Raw genomic sequence first — 15,718 nt, 5'->3', positions numbered from 1 at the left:
AAAAAATTTCTAGTGCAAATTTAAAGATTAAATAGTTATAAATAAAGTAGACTAAAATGAGTAAAACCTCATAAAACAATATTTAAATTTCCTGAAAGATCAAAAAAATAATTGGAGAAATGAAAGGCCAAACCATATTCTTACAACTAGATATTAAAAAAAAGTAAATCAAGTCAGTAAATTTACTATAATCACAGGAAATGGAGCCATTTATGATCTAGAGCTAGATAAATTTATTATAATATCCTTGTTGACAATTTTACCAAATAATAATTATAGAAAAAAACCTGAAAAAGATAAGCAGTTAGAGAAGGGTCAGGGTAGACCTATCAGAAATTAAAACAAACTAAAATTGAAAAACTGGAAACCCTCTATAATTCATTAAAAGTCAAAAAAGGATAGGTACTGGCACTTGAATAATCAGATAGCAATGTTGATGTATGTTTTCAGTGACATCTAAAATCTCTAGGGGAAGTAAACTTTTTAATCAATAATGTTGGGAAAACTGAATAGTCATTTACAAAATTATATAACTGAAGCTATATCCCATAGCTTACACCAGACTATTTACAAATGGATTAAAGATTTTAAAAACTACAAGCAGTAAATAAAAACATAAATGGATTACTTTATAATCAAGGAATAAAGATAAGCTACTTCACATTCAAAATTCAGAAGCAACAAAGATAAGACTGATATATTAAGTTTCCAAAGAAAAATAAAACACTGTAAGTAAACTACAAACAAAATACTATTTGGAAATCATATTACAGGAAAACAGTTTATCTTCCTAGCACATAGAAAGCTCCTGATAATTAAGAGGTAAACAGTAAAAAAAATCATAATAGAAAATGGGGCAAACTATGTGTAGGGAGTTTCAGGAAAAGCAAATGACACTGACTAATATGAAAAGAATAATGTCTCATTCAAAATAAAATACATATAAAATAAACTACAAAGTGATGATGCAATCTCACCTCTTATAATGACAAAAATTCAAAAGATTCACACCATGTTCTGTTGGCAACAGTAGGAGAAAGAGACCATCCACAATGTTGCCAGGGTGATTGCAAAATGGCATAATTCCTATAGAGGAGACTTTGCCAACAGCAAACAAAATTGCATAGCATTAACGCCTTGACTCAGCAATCGATTACAAGGATTTCAAGTAGGAGAGAAAGAAAACCACCCCATGTGTGAAATATTAAGGCAAATGGTGATTCCTGGCAGAATTATTTGAAACAACAAAAGGTTGGAAATTATTCAAACGTGCCGAGTTAGAGGAATGATTTAATGAACCACTAACTGTACTTCTTCCAAAAGAGGGTGCTATGCAGGTGAAAAGAAATAGGAAGACCAGCATTTTGGTACTGGTAACAAAGGATCTCCAGGATATAGTAAATGAAATTTTTTAAGAAGTGAAAATACAAATACACATATGCCTGTACTTGCTTATTTTTTTTTTCAAAAATAATAAGCTACAAAACATACAAGAAATAATTAAAATGTTTGCTTACAGAGGGAATAGAAATTATAATGAAAGCAAGATTTCTTTGAGAATTTAAAATATTTTTCTCTTTTAAACCATGTAAATGACTTTATTTATGTATTAACACATAAATGAATCATGAGAAATATCTCTAAAATGAAGAACAAAGTAAAACACATGAATAAAATCTTATATAGAATTTGGTTTTATCATTATACTAGAGGCCTGATGCACGGAATGCGTGCAAGAGTAGGCCTTCCTTCCCCCGGGTGCCGGCCCGGCTTCCCTCTGGCACTGGGACCCGGGCTTCCCTCGCAGCCCCAGCTTTGTCCAGAAGGTCTTCTGGAAGGATGTCAGCTCTAATTAGCATATTACGCTTTTATTATTATAGATAGAATTTAAGCACATAATAAGTGAATTCCTCTGACAATAAATCTGTAGTAGTATATATTCTAGTACAAAAAAACTACCAAAATGTCTTAAACTTCACCCAGTGATATTATCTTTAGCACATAGTTGATACTATTATGAAATGTATGATAAATCAAATAAGTATATAGGATAATATTAGAAACCAAGCATGTCAACGTGTAAACAAAGAATCAAATATAAAATTAAAGAAGTTAAGAAAGAAACCCCATGATATTAAATTTGTATTAGGAATGTCAGGTATAGTTGTTATCTCTCTTCAAATTGTACTATTCACAATTAAAAAATACTTTACTATCAAGGAAATTCTGGAATATACCTACACCTTAGCAGTTTATAGATATTTCATATAGTGAGCAAGCTTTCATACTTTCACTTTTTTTTTCACTCTAATGTTACCTAATTTATTATATGTAGCAAGAGAAATATTGATTCTTCAACAATGGTAATGTTAGCAAGAGGTATTTATTAACTGCCCACACCATGTCAGGCATTGTATCAAGGTGATATATTATTTGGATTTCATTCACTTTAATAATCTGAATTTTACAGGTAAGGGTACCAAGCTTGGTTTAGCAAAATAGTTTTCCTTGTCCAAGTTCACACAACTAGTAACATAGGATTCTAAATATATCTGACTTTACATTCTATGCTTCTAATCATTGCCCTGTGCTGTTATGGTTGTTTGGTTTCAAGTTGAAGTTATTCCTTTCATATTTTAGGGGTCTAATATTCCCTGTATTATTGAATATAATATGTAGTTTGAACAAATCAGTTTTATGTTGTGTGTTTCACATTTCTCACCTCTAAAATATGTGGCTTGGACAAGTCATTCTAAGGTTCCCTCTAGCACTAAAGGTCTATGACTCTACAACTTTCGTAGACTATAGCTTATTGGAAGCATTTCACATAACACAATTCTTAGACTAACAAAATCAATCTGCTAGTCTTTTCCTTTCTGGCAGACAACAGCTTCTTCTGCAAACTAAATCCAGTTATTTATTTATTTTTTTTAGAATTAATTTTTAAAAATATTTATCATTGAGGCTATTACAGATTCCCCCTTTGCCCCCCTCCACCCAGTTCCCACCCCAAGCCTTCACCACCCTATGGTCTGTGTCTATGGGCATATAAGTTCTTTGCATATAAGTTTTTTGGTTAATCTCTTTCTATCCGCCTGCCCCCCTTCCCTCTGAGATTCCTCAGTTTGTTCCATGCTTCCATGCCACTGGATCTATTTTATTCATCAGTTTGTTTTGCTCATTAAATACTGCCTCTTCCTTCTTGCCATTCTTTCCTCCTCCCAACTTTGCCTTTTTAAAGCTGCTTCTTTATTATTATTATTATTAATTTACTGTTCCTTTCCCTTCACTGGTCACTGATTTGCAGACTCAAAGAGGCCAAACAATTATTCAGAAAGTCAGTTTGAGTATTTGTTAACCTTGTCAGCAAAGGAAGGTGCACACTCTCAGAGAAGGCCATGCTTCCTTGAGGAGCCATTTCCTTTTGAAATGGTTTTAAAAGAGCAAAAAGGCCTCTAAAATACTTCCCTCACTTTTCTGCTCTGATAGTTGAAATATTTGCTATCGGTTATCCCTTTACATGAAGACACTGAGGTTCTAGTAGGGTCCTCCTACTGTAAAATGCACATATGTTAAGCAAGCGATCGGGAGGTAAAACGATGTGGAGGAATAGAGAAAGCTAGAGCCATTTATTAAGTTATTAAAATGATTTCACTTAATAACTATTCTCACAATCATGGAGAGTCTGGGGGAACAGGGGACACCAACCAGGTAAATGTTGAGTGTTAAAATAGGATGGATTGCCTGATAAAGTGAGGGGTAGTATCACTGGTAGGAGGCAGGGAACAGCCTGAGGGTATCCTGGTGAAATGACAAATGAAACTGGGAACTTGGCCTACTTAACAATTTCGCCCTAGGCGAGCCCATCTATGGAGGTCATCTTCTTCAACCCCAGGCCTGCAGACTTGATTGCATCGAAGCACATAGGACAGTAGGGTTCCTATCCAATACCTAAATATTTCCAGCAAAGGAGTTCCAATAACGTTGGCCCAGAGAGAATTTATCACAAACTGTTTACTCCACATTTTTAAAAGCATAAATACCCAAAGCCAGGCAATAATGACAACTGTGTAAACTACACACTGCCTGTCTCTCAGACGAGCCCGGTGCTGCACCAGCAATGAGAACACAAGGCACTTGCTCTCTTGCATATTAAGTTGGGAAGATCTGTCTCAGACGTTCTACAGAGATTTCTCAATGAAAGGGCAAGTGTCTGCATATTCAGCCTTGTAGACAAATCACAGCACCAAGATTTCTAATTACAAAACCTGTTTTTACTAAAATAACCCTCCAGCACACATATCTGACAACTGGGTTTCAGCTCTTTTCAAAGGGCAAGACCTTGGAAGAGACACTGGGTGGAGAAACCCTGCATGAGACTGGTGCTGACATTTACGTATCTCTGAAATGTTGAATGGCTAGGTACTGTAAAGGTATCTAACTACCTAGCCAAAAACAATGCATCAGAACAGAAATGGGGAAGGATTATGTCCACCCTCTCATCCTACCAAGGTGCATAAACTATTCAGAAAAGGCAGAATACAGTACAAAACATATATCATCAAGAAATATGTCCTCCTGCCTTGGCAAGGCTTGCTGGCTGGGGCTCACCTAACAGCAGTCTTATTTATTAGAAGCTTCTTTATTCCTGCATGAGGGGCAATAGCATTAACATGGCTGGCGAGACACTAAACTCAAAATATGTACGGGCATGCAGAACTAAAGCTGAGATGCAAGTCCTCATTGCTCTATTCACCTCCCAAGAAAAATATTAGCACACTGGTTTAACTGGCATCTTCTATGGTAATTTTTGAAAGTAAATCATGCAACTCTATAAATATCATCACAGGACATCAAGTTATATGCATGCAGCATTAGAAGTCCTTTAATGCTTTTTTTTTTTTTGGTTAAAGGGAGGGATATAGATTGTTTGATTTTCATTAGTCAGATTTTTTTTCTTTTTAAACAGACACAGAAGTCAATCATTCTAAGGTGATTCCCTTTTTAAACCCAATCCACATTCATACAGAAAAGCCTTAATGAGTCTACTAGGAGTAAACAAATTAGTCTCCAGGATGTATTATGCATTAATTAATCAAACTAATAGTATTGTATAATGTGCTATAGATGAAAATTAGTTCCAAGTACAATGCTCACATACAAGAAGAGACTGGATAAAAAATATGGAGTAATAAAAAACATCAGTTTCTATAAATCTAAGTTAAACAACTGTGTTTTCCCTCCACTGGTTTTCAGCTACTCAATGGCAAAGAGAACATTCAAAGTTGGCCTTTACAGCTGAGATACCTGTGGGATAGAAAAGCTGTGATGAGGAAGAAAGCAGCTTTGAGTAACAATACTTGCGGGTCTAGAGGAGGGGTGAGCACACCACGGACTACAATATTTTTGTACAACTCAGGAGCTAATAATTGTTTTTACATTTTTAAGTGGTTGAAGGAAATCAAAAGAAGAAGAATATTTCATTACATGTAAAATAGCATGAATTCAAATTTTAATAATGCCCATAAATAAAGTTTTATTGGAACATAGTCACACATGTTCGTTATATCAGCAGGTTGAGTGGTTGTGACTGACACATGGTCAGCAAAGTCAAAAATGTACTTTCTGACTTTTTAAAAAATATATATTTCTGTTGGTTTTAGAGAAGGAGAGAGAGGTAGAAACATCAATGATGAGAGATAATCATTGATTAGCTGCCTCCTGCATGCCCCACACTGGGGATTGACCCCACAACCCAGGCATGTGCCCTGAACGGGAATTGAATAGTGACCTCCTGGTTCATAGGTCAATGCTCAACCAGTGAGCTGCATCAGCTGGGCTACTCTGACTCTGAACAGAAAAAATTCTGCAAACTCTAGACTTAAGGAAACAAAAGTCCTTTGCAATGATAGATCTAGGGCAGGGGTGGGCAAACTTTTTGACTCGAGGGCCACAATGGGTTCTTAAACTGGACCGGAGGGCCGGAACAAAAGCATGGATGGAGTGTTTGTGTGAACTAATATAAATTCAAAGTAAACATCATTACATAAAAGGGTACGGTCTTTTTTTTTTTTTTTTAGTTTTATTCATTTCAAACGGGCCGGATCTGGCCCACGGGCTGTAGTTTGCCCACGGCTGATCTAGAGGATACATGGTACAGGATTATATGTAAAAATGAGAGGAGAAAACAGACACCATCTCATAGGAAAAAACAATATTACTTCTTATTCTTTCTGCCAAATTCCTTAGTCTAATTTTGAGGAAAATTAGACAACCTTAATGAAGGGACAATAAGTAAAAGTGCCCACCCTATACTTTTTAAAAATGGCAAGTTAACGAAAGACAAAGGCAGGCTGAAGAACTGGTCCAGGACAAAGGAGACTAGAGGGACATGACAATCAAATTCAACATGTGACCTTGGGTTGAGGTGTGGACCAGACCTTTTTACATTTGTAATGTTTGGGCCATAAAGGACATTACTTAATAACTGGGTAAAATTTAAATGTTTGGATTAGAGAATAGTAATATATCAAAACTAGTTTTCTGTTTTGAATAATTTTAATATGGTCAGTCATGAAAGAGGAGGTTCTTGCTCTAAGAAAATATACACAGAGGTATTTGGGGATAATGAGGCTCCAACAGCACCATTATTTAATCTCAAATGTTTCAGGAAAACCATGTGTTAATATTTGCATGTATCTATTTATCAACCTACCTACAGATAGATAGAATGGAATGCACAAATTTGGCAAAAATGGGAAAAACTGGCTAAATCATATAGTGGAGTTTTTTGCCCAACACAAATTTTCTATATAAGTCTGAAATTATTTAAAAGTAAAAGCTAAAAAAAATTAAGAAGAGAGTGCTTTTATTTGCTTCTCCCTCCTCATTAATGTCAACCACAAATGACCACCTCTTTAGCTCTACTTATAAGTAGTACTTGGATTTTAGGTGGTTACTTGGTGTGGTGGCTTTGTACTGTACCCCTGTAATTAGTCTGGAATAACCTTTCCCAGGTTAGAATCAGTGCTGAACCCAAGAGGAATTCCTATAAGAGTTTGACTGTAGAAGGGAAATAGCAGCCATTATGTTTTCTTTGAAAGTTAGTGCAGTCTCCAGGCTGAAGAACTGGTCCAGGACAAAGGAGACTAGAGGGACATGACAATCAAATTCAACAAGTGACCTTGGGTTGAGGTGTGGACCAGACCTTTTTATATTTGTAATGTTTACAAATATAAAATTTATAATTTGTTGTAAAGGCAGTTCATACATGCTGTCACCGATCTGGCAGCTTAATTTGTTGGTGTGAGTCATCTACCAGACTGGTAGGCCCTTCAGCTCCCACCAGATCTCCTCCTTCAGTGTCTGATAGACCTGAATCAAATGTGTTTCAATTTGGTGGTGAAGACTAGAGCCTAGCTTTTCCCACAGGCCACCCAGGCAGCAGTTACAGGAGATGAGAGACAGACCTGGACGCAGGGGTACTTACTAACCTCCACACCTAGATCTCCGGGGCTGTCTACACCAGCTCCCAGATTTGTGTAAGGTATAATTCCCTGTTTTTAAAATCCCATATTCTATCACTTACAGTGGCTCTGCTCTTCCCATCAAACTTTGACTCATACCCTTGGTTTCCTGAAATACAGCAAAAGTCATTTAGCAAGCACTTGACCTGTTCATCTCAAGTCCCAAGTCATTACCATTTTTCTTTGAAAAATCTCCTTATCTAGAACTGCTATAATAGCATCCTGAGAAGCTCATAATAAAAATGAAGGAAATCATCATCTGTTGGGTGCCTACTATGTGAAAAGTCCCATGGCACACATGATCCCTAAAACTCAACAACACCCACAAGCTAGTTATCATCCTCATTCTTCCAGATGAAAAACTGAGGGGCAGAGAGATTGTCACTAGTCCAACATTTCACACCTAAGAAATGGTAAAGCAGGAACTCAGATGCAGTTCTTTTCATATCTCCAGTTTATATATTTTTTTCATTACAATAAGTTGTCATCTTAGGAAAAAGAAGTAGCTTTCTCATGTTCCAGAGGATATTTGCTTTGTGAGTGCCCAGAAATTCATTGAATCCTAATATTTCATTCTTGCATTTGTTTATATCATAGAATCATTATATCTTTGAGGAACAACTGGATATATATTATTATCTTTAAGCAGTCCTTATGTCCTAGAGAAGAAAATACCAATAATTGCTGATGAGTACAATGAGAAATATCAAATAATCCTCCACTAAAGAGCTATTTAGATAGTCTCAAATATGGAGTATTTTTTTTTTAATTTGCACTTTTCACCATACAACAACATGGTTTTCTTAACGCAAAATTTTGATGTTCTTCTATATCTATGATCTCATCTAAGATTTATAACAATAAGCCTAGAAAATACATAGAGCTTGTGTTATTAATGTTTGTTTTATAGATGCAGCGATTAAGTCCTAAGAGATTACATAAATCATCTTAAGTGGAATCTGTTGCTTTTATCTACCAGTTTCCTTTTTCCTTTGATCTTATAAGAGCAGACTTCACTTTAAGACTCCACTTCCCACACAATTTTCCATCCTGATAGTTTGTCTGGAGCTGACTCCAGCATCAGATCTGGCAGTGGGAGTATGCTGACCTAGAATATCATCATATGCCATGCACTCAATCACAATGATGTGTTCAAAATGGGCATGCAACCCATGTCAATTTATTCAGGGTGAAGCTCAGAAAAAAGACTTTGAAGGAAGCATCCTCTTCCTCTGAACTTGGAGGCAAAAGAATGGAGGCCTATAGTTGCACAGGTCAACACAGAGTGAAGAACGAGTTTCCAGTCAACACAGTAGTAAGAAAAGGTGAAATGTAGAGAGAGATTTTCATGTTATTTGAGCACCCGGATCCAGCTATACTTGAAGGCAACCACAAGTTTTCAGTCACATTTAAAATATATTCTCTCTCTCCCTCTCTCCCTTTCTCCCTCTTCCATTCCCTTCTCTTCCCATCACTCCTTACTTCACCTGTAACTAAGCTTTGCAGTCAAAAGCTTACTGCTACTACTACTAAATAATAATACTCACCCAAGTTTTTAAGTCTTAACTACAAGCCTGGAATTTAGGTCTATTGATATATATATATATTCCCTAAGCAAGCCACCTCCTTAGAAAATGGTCCTTGCTTTCCCATTGGCTGAGATATCCCTCCAACCCAAACATTCATTTCAATTTTGCTTCTCTAAAATTTTTTTCTCTCTTGAATACTCATTGGAAGAATAAATACTTGTGAAATCTGACCTTTCTCTAAGCTGTGTAATTGCAAATGTAGCATAAAGGATACCAATAAGGCAAGATTGATTTGAGTGATATTTTTCTGTTGAAGCAATCCAGTTTATGCTATAATCAAAGTCCAGAGATTGAATTATAACATCAGTCATCAATGTCTCCCTTAATCAATTATCTTTTACTATGTTTAGGAAAGATTTATAAACAAAAGCAAGCACCCCTGAATTGTTTCTCTGTGTGGTTTTCTTTTCTTCTACTTTTTTAAGAACTAGAGACTGATAAATCCTGTATTGTACTACAGCAGTATTTCACTATATTATGATGAAAGAGAACTGAGAACATTTTTGTCTGAGTGATGAAGGAGCAGGCAATATGTAATTTATAGCAAAATAAAAGTGATACTGTATAACACTATAAAGCTGTCAATTGGATTATCACTGAATAAGCTGTTCAATATTTACTTGTATATAACTGATATGTTGAGCAAGCAGGACTTGTAGAGTGCAATCAGAAAACTACTCGATTTCTTCCCCTCGCTGGTTCTTCAAATCCTTTTCATGCAACCAGTTCTGCACCTGCAAGAATTCATGGGCAGGTCTCACAGCTTAGCTCCTTCCCTTGACCCAGTAAACCATTCTTTTGTCAATCTCAGCCATAAAAATCATCTCTTCTTAGTAATTACTTTGTCCACTTTATTGTATTGATCACAAACTCAGAAGGTCATTCAAAGTTAAAAGTTTCTCCCAATGAAAAACCCTCCTTCCATCAGCTCCTGCCTTCCTCTTGCTGCTTCCTGGTGTAGGAAGTGGTCATGTGGTTGGCTTTGTTTTTTTTTCTTGAGTGCTCTTCTTCTTACCGCACTCATGAGGCTGCCCATGGCTCCTCCAGCATTGAAACAGAGGAGGGAGGAGAGGATGCTGACAGGATGCTTTCTGGGTTGACAATGTGTAATGGGGTGCTGGATTTCTCTAAAGGTGGCAGATGTTTGAAGATGATTCTTTTTCTCATGTGTGTTCCCCATGTACTCCTGGGAGATGTCCTAATGCTCTTCTTACTTGGGTGGTACCTGTCCTTCATCTGTCTATTCCACCTCAGTTTTTCACCTCACTGTGTACATCCTGCATCTTCTGCTGAGATCACTTGTCAGTGGGCAGGTGATTTCCAGGGAAGAAGCCTGAGGTCAACATTCCCACTGTGACAGGAAATGTCGTCACCTCCAACCTGCATTTGGGTTTCTCCCAAATGCAACCCTATTTTCTACTGACATTTCAGGCAGCTTCTGCTGGCCTTTTAGTTCAGGAGTTAATTAAGGAGTTAATCTATCATGTCCACTGAACTCGAAGAGTAACATCTGGAGGATCCCCATGGAGTCCCTAGTCCCTAACGAGGCTTCAGAAGAAGTGGAAACCATCAATCCATCCTCCCTCATAAATGACTCCTTCAAGGTTTTTATTTCTAACCTGTTGGCTGCTCCAAATTAAAACTTCTTATGAGACTGGCAACACAAGTTTTAAGCCACCTCTTTCTTTGTGAGTCCTGATTGAATAGACTAGCTCCTCCATTTGGAGTTGGAACAGTTGGCATCTACTTTCTCAGAGCTTTGGTTAAATCTGTGTCATTAAACAGCCAATGGATTTGAATCTTTTCCACTCAAAGCATTTCACCAAATAGCATAGCATTTTTTATTTTAAAAACCATAGTTAAATCAATCTACAGTTGTCTACACATGTGATAATTAAGAATAACTAAATAATTATTTTTACCCTGCTTGTACACATTTAACGTTTAGATTTAATTCTTAATCAACGAATCTGCCTGCCATCTGCATACTGAGTAGAATGACATATCTGAAAGGATAAATGTACTAAGTAGTTGTAAGGGGGTGAGGAAATTTCCCGAAGGAACAGTTCCCGTGAAGTAAGTGCCTCTGAATATGAACCACTATGCCACTAACTCAAGGAGCAAAGACCTGGAAGAGGTTCATTTTGTTCTACCCTGACTAGTTGAAAGGGGAGAAGTCTGCTGAGATTTTAGTTTCAGTGATAAGCAAATCCAAGGAGACTGCTGGTTACTTATGAGGAAGGAAGTCAGTATCTACCAACAATGGTTGATTCTATAGAGTAGGAATATGGAGAACATTTATAGTTGATAGCTTTTATATTATTACTGGAGGCCCGGTGCACGACATTCGTGCACTGGGGGGGGGGGGTCTCTCTGCCCAGCCTGTGCCCTCTCGCAGTCCGGGACCTCTCGGGGGATGTCTGCCTGCCACAGAGGTGGGGGAGGCTCCAATCACCACCACTGTGCTCTCCAGCCATGAGCCCAGCTTCTGGCTTCTGGCTGAGCAACACTCCCCCTGTGGGAGCGCACTGACCACCAGGGGGCAGCTCCTGCATTGAGCATCTACTCCCTGGTGGTCAGTGCACATCATAGTGACTGGTCATTCTGTTCAGTCGATTTGCATATTAGGGTTTTATTATTAGTATTAGTAATGTTATTTTGAGCATATGATTATCTTCTAATAACAATACTTAAAATAGTTAAGCCAAGAACTCTTGTTTTGGAAGATATATTTCTGTAATTAGTAATTCATCTATATTTATTTATTTATAATAAGGTATTTATACCTGGAAGTAATATCTAACCAGAGTATTATCAGGAGCAGACAAATTATCTATGAGGAGTATCAGTAAATATAAAAATATTTATTTAAACTCATTTGAAGTGTTAAAAGAAAATAAATGCCATCAATTAGTCTTTGTGAGGAAGGTATTACTTAGGAACCTAAATCATCAGTGGATAAAGTAACTCCAAAATCATCAGGATCCCAGCAATTTTTTTGATAGACTCATAGATTAGGTGCCATACAAAGTTGATAATAATGAAGTCACTAAGTATGGGTAATTTTGTGTCAATGATGTATATGAATTATTTCACTTAATTCTTTTAGCAAATCCATGGTATAGGCACTGCTAGCTTCCACATGAAGCAAGTGAAGACACTGAAGATTCGGAAAGGTCAATACCTCCCCTAAGTCATACATTTAGTAAGGTAAAGTTAGAACACCGCAGTGATGTCTTACACACAACATTGTATCTAAACACTTACAGGATTTACCATAATTTGTCATAGGCTTTGCTGTCTAGGCATGACAAGCTTCCTCTTAGGAGAAGATCTTATTCGAGGTGCCAAAAACTTTCGCCTGGTTTAAGCCAGGCAAACTCTTTGATTGAAAGAAAATGACAACCATTGTTTGCCTGCTCACTTTTACTTTTAATGTACATTTGTGCGAGAGTGCAGAAATGAAAGCCTTGTCAGTCACAGGTATACTTAAAAAAGCAATCCGAAAGCAAAAGGAGTTCAAAAATGATTCCACGGGGGCAACATGAGCTGGCCGCAAATGCCTATTTTCCATTCAATTGCTTTGCAAAGTTTGAAAGCTGCTTGTTAATTCTGTTTTTTTAAAATATACGATTTTAAGGTGTTTGTTATTTCTAAGTAACATGATGGAGTTAAGTGTTTTCTTTTATTGAGATGTCAGTGGGAAAAAATTTAGATGTCGGTAGGACATAATATAATTAATTATTATAAAATTTACTAATATTTAGATATTACATTTATTTTTTAAAGTGTGCTGAAATGTTTAAAGAACATACATAATTGTTACAGAACTTTAATAATATTTTAATTTTATTAAAAAAAGACCCAAGGATATGTTTATTGATTTTAGAGAGAGAGGAAGGGAGGGAGAGAGAAAGAGAGAAAGAGAAACATTGATGTGAGAAACATCAATCGGTTGCCTCACGTATGCACCTTGACAGGGCATCGGACCCACAACCTAGGTACGTGTCCTAACAGGGAATTGAACCCACAACATTTTTGGTGCACTGGGCAATGCTCCAATTAACCAAGTCACCAGGCCAGGGCATATTTTATTTTTTATTCATGAACATCATCCCTTCTGTTCCATGATTTTCTTTTCCCTAACACGAAGAGGTTTCATTTGGGTAGTCTTTTGTCTGTGGTTAATATAAATGTGAAGTATTCATAAACATTACATAGGGGGGAATATATAAAGGTATTTGCCACAGAATTCTAACAATGTATCGGGCTTCTATTCTGCACAAGCTTAAGAAATGGTGACACACACATGGCTCAATTTCTACATTGGAGCAGAATCTGTCCCCCAGACAGTAACTAAGAATGAACTCCAACATTTATCTGCATCTCTCAAAAAAAAAAAAAAACCACAAATTTCCCACACCAGCTTTTACAGGAAGCCTTCCCTCCAATGTCTACCACCTTCTTACCTCACGTCTGTTCTAAAGTCCTTCACACCCTGAAATCTCAAGTCTTCTTCTCTCAAGTGTGCAGGCACTTTTTCTACCCTGTCTTCTCTCATTAGTAGTCAAAATGGATCTTTTTAGATGCATGTTCTCCCTCTCTTAGGACACTCTGAAAGTCATTTCCACACCCCTCTCCCCCAACCCTCCATTCTCCTAATTTTGTATCACAAACGATTCTGAAACCATGCTGGGAAGCACTTTGCTTTAACTGAAGTTGGGGAACAAGAGGAGAGGGGAAGACAGTTATTATCAAACAATAACGCACCCTATTTTATTGCACCAATAATAAGGACAGGGGTCCCAAACTTTCCTGGCAGGTTACTCTTGGTTTTGTAGTAACAAATGGTTCCCAGCATCCAGCTGCTTCTAAAGCTCCCTGAACACCATCATTGTGTGCCCCAGAGACGCCAGCAGTACCTGTGCAGCCCCCTTTCCTCCTCAAAGGTCTGACTCGGTGGGACCCTGAGAAATAGCACCAGGTGGGCAGCTCGACCCTCACAGGTCTGAGTCCCAGTTTTGGGGAGATCTGCTTCCCGCTGTCCCAGTTTTGATAAACACAACCACTTTCTCTGTTCCCCCAGCTCACGAGGGAGGTAGTGGCTACATCCTGAAGTTATGATGTCTGGATGGCCTAGTGGTCCTTTGAGTGGATTTAGTCCTTTAGTATCTGCATAAGCATTGCCTGTATTGGATTCTCCCTGTGAAACACCTAGTGTGGTTCCTGGTTTCCTCTTTGGAACTGGATTGAGATAGGGCTGGGGAAGCGGAGTGTGTAAGTCACTGGGCTGTTATTGGAAAAGCTTCCCAGTCTGTATGTGGAGGAGAAACACTATATGTTCTGATTTGAAATTCAAGGCAGAATCTTGAAAATTATCGTTAAAAAGTTACCAAATTCTGAATTCAAATGAAGGTAGTTTAAATTACTAAAGCAAAAAAATCTCAATTTGTTAGATATTTCTACATTTTGAGTGTTTTTAAAAGATGGCATTGTATTGCTGTTCATTAAAGGATTACACATTATTGAAATATATATTTTATGCAAAACTTTATAACTTATCTACAGAGCCCTAAAATTGAGTCCTGGTGGCTCCCAAGAGAGAAATTTAAGGTAAACCATTCCTTCATATTTTGTTCTCTCTTTTTGCATCTTGGGGAAGACCAGTAATTTTTGAGGTTTTTTGAAAATCTACTTATAACATCAACAACAGCTAAAACCATATTGTTTTGTGTTTTATCTCCCGGAAAACAAATAATGTGTGGAAAATGACTCTCATTTTATGTGTTTTGCTAATTGGATACTTATAATATTACTTTATGTTTGAATAGAGCTTTATGATGCACAGAATACTTTCGTAGCTCTTACCATCCATATTCTTTTCCAAAAGTACATATCAGATATTCTGTACATTTTTCCTTTAGAGAAACTTGAACTCAGGTTTCGAGCATTTACCCAAAAGTTCTAGAGTAAAAGGTGGAACCTGATGTTACCCCCACATTTCAGAACTTTTTGTCCATCTACCACTTTGTTTTGTTGCATTTTTGACTTGCCTCTTCCATAAAAAATTGTTATCAAATGAGAATATTTCATGATGGCCAACTAGATTGAAAACCCACAAATTAACAATGTTGACAAAAACATTATCACACTTTTTGTGTAGCCTATGTTATTTATTACTGTGTTTAACAGAAGGTTTATCAGCGGTAGGGCTCAAAGAAACCACCTGGAAGGTATAATTACCTTCAGGGTTATTTTATTATTAAGAGGTATAATGAGAGGTACTATAAGGGTAGATTAAACTATTAGGGAACCTGCCACAAGTGACTTCGTAATTTGAAAGATCATTTATCATTTTCAATCATGACTTTCAGTTCATTTCTCTGGGTGATTTTTCAAAATATTCAAAAAAGTCTCTCTCTCTCTCTCTCTCTCTCTCTCTCTCTCTTTTTTAATTGTTCAATAGATAAATTGGTCCTCTTTCTTATCAGAGAAAATAAAGGTACATTTGATAATTAATCTAGTTATACATGTCCCATTTAAATTTATACAACATCTTTAAAATTTATCTTTGTATGAAGTTATTGGATGTTCAATTGTTCT

Source organism: Myotis brandtii, unplaced genomic scaffold (genome assembly GCF_000412655.1).
Source record: "Myotis brandtii unplaced genomic scaffold, ASM41265v1 scaffold32, whole genome shotgun sequence".
NCBI lineage: Eukaryota > Metazoa > Chordata > Mammalia > Chiroptera > Vespertilionidae > Myotis > Myotis brandtii.
This window is presented reverse-complemented; position numbering follows the sequence as displayed.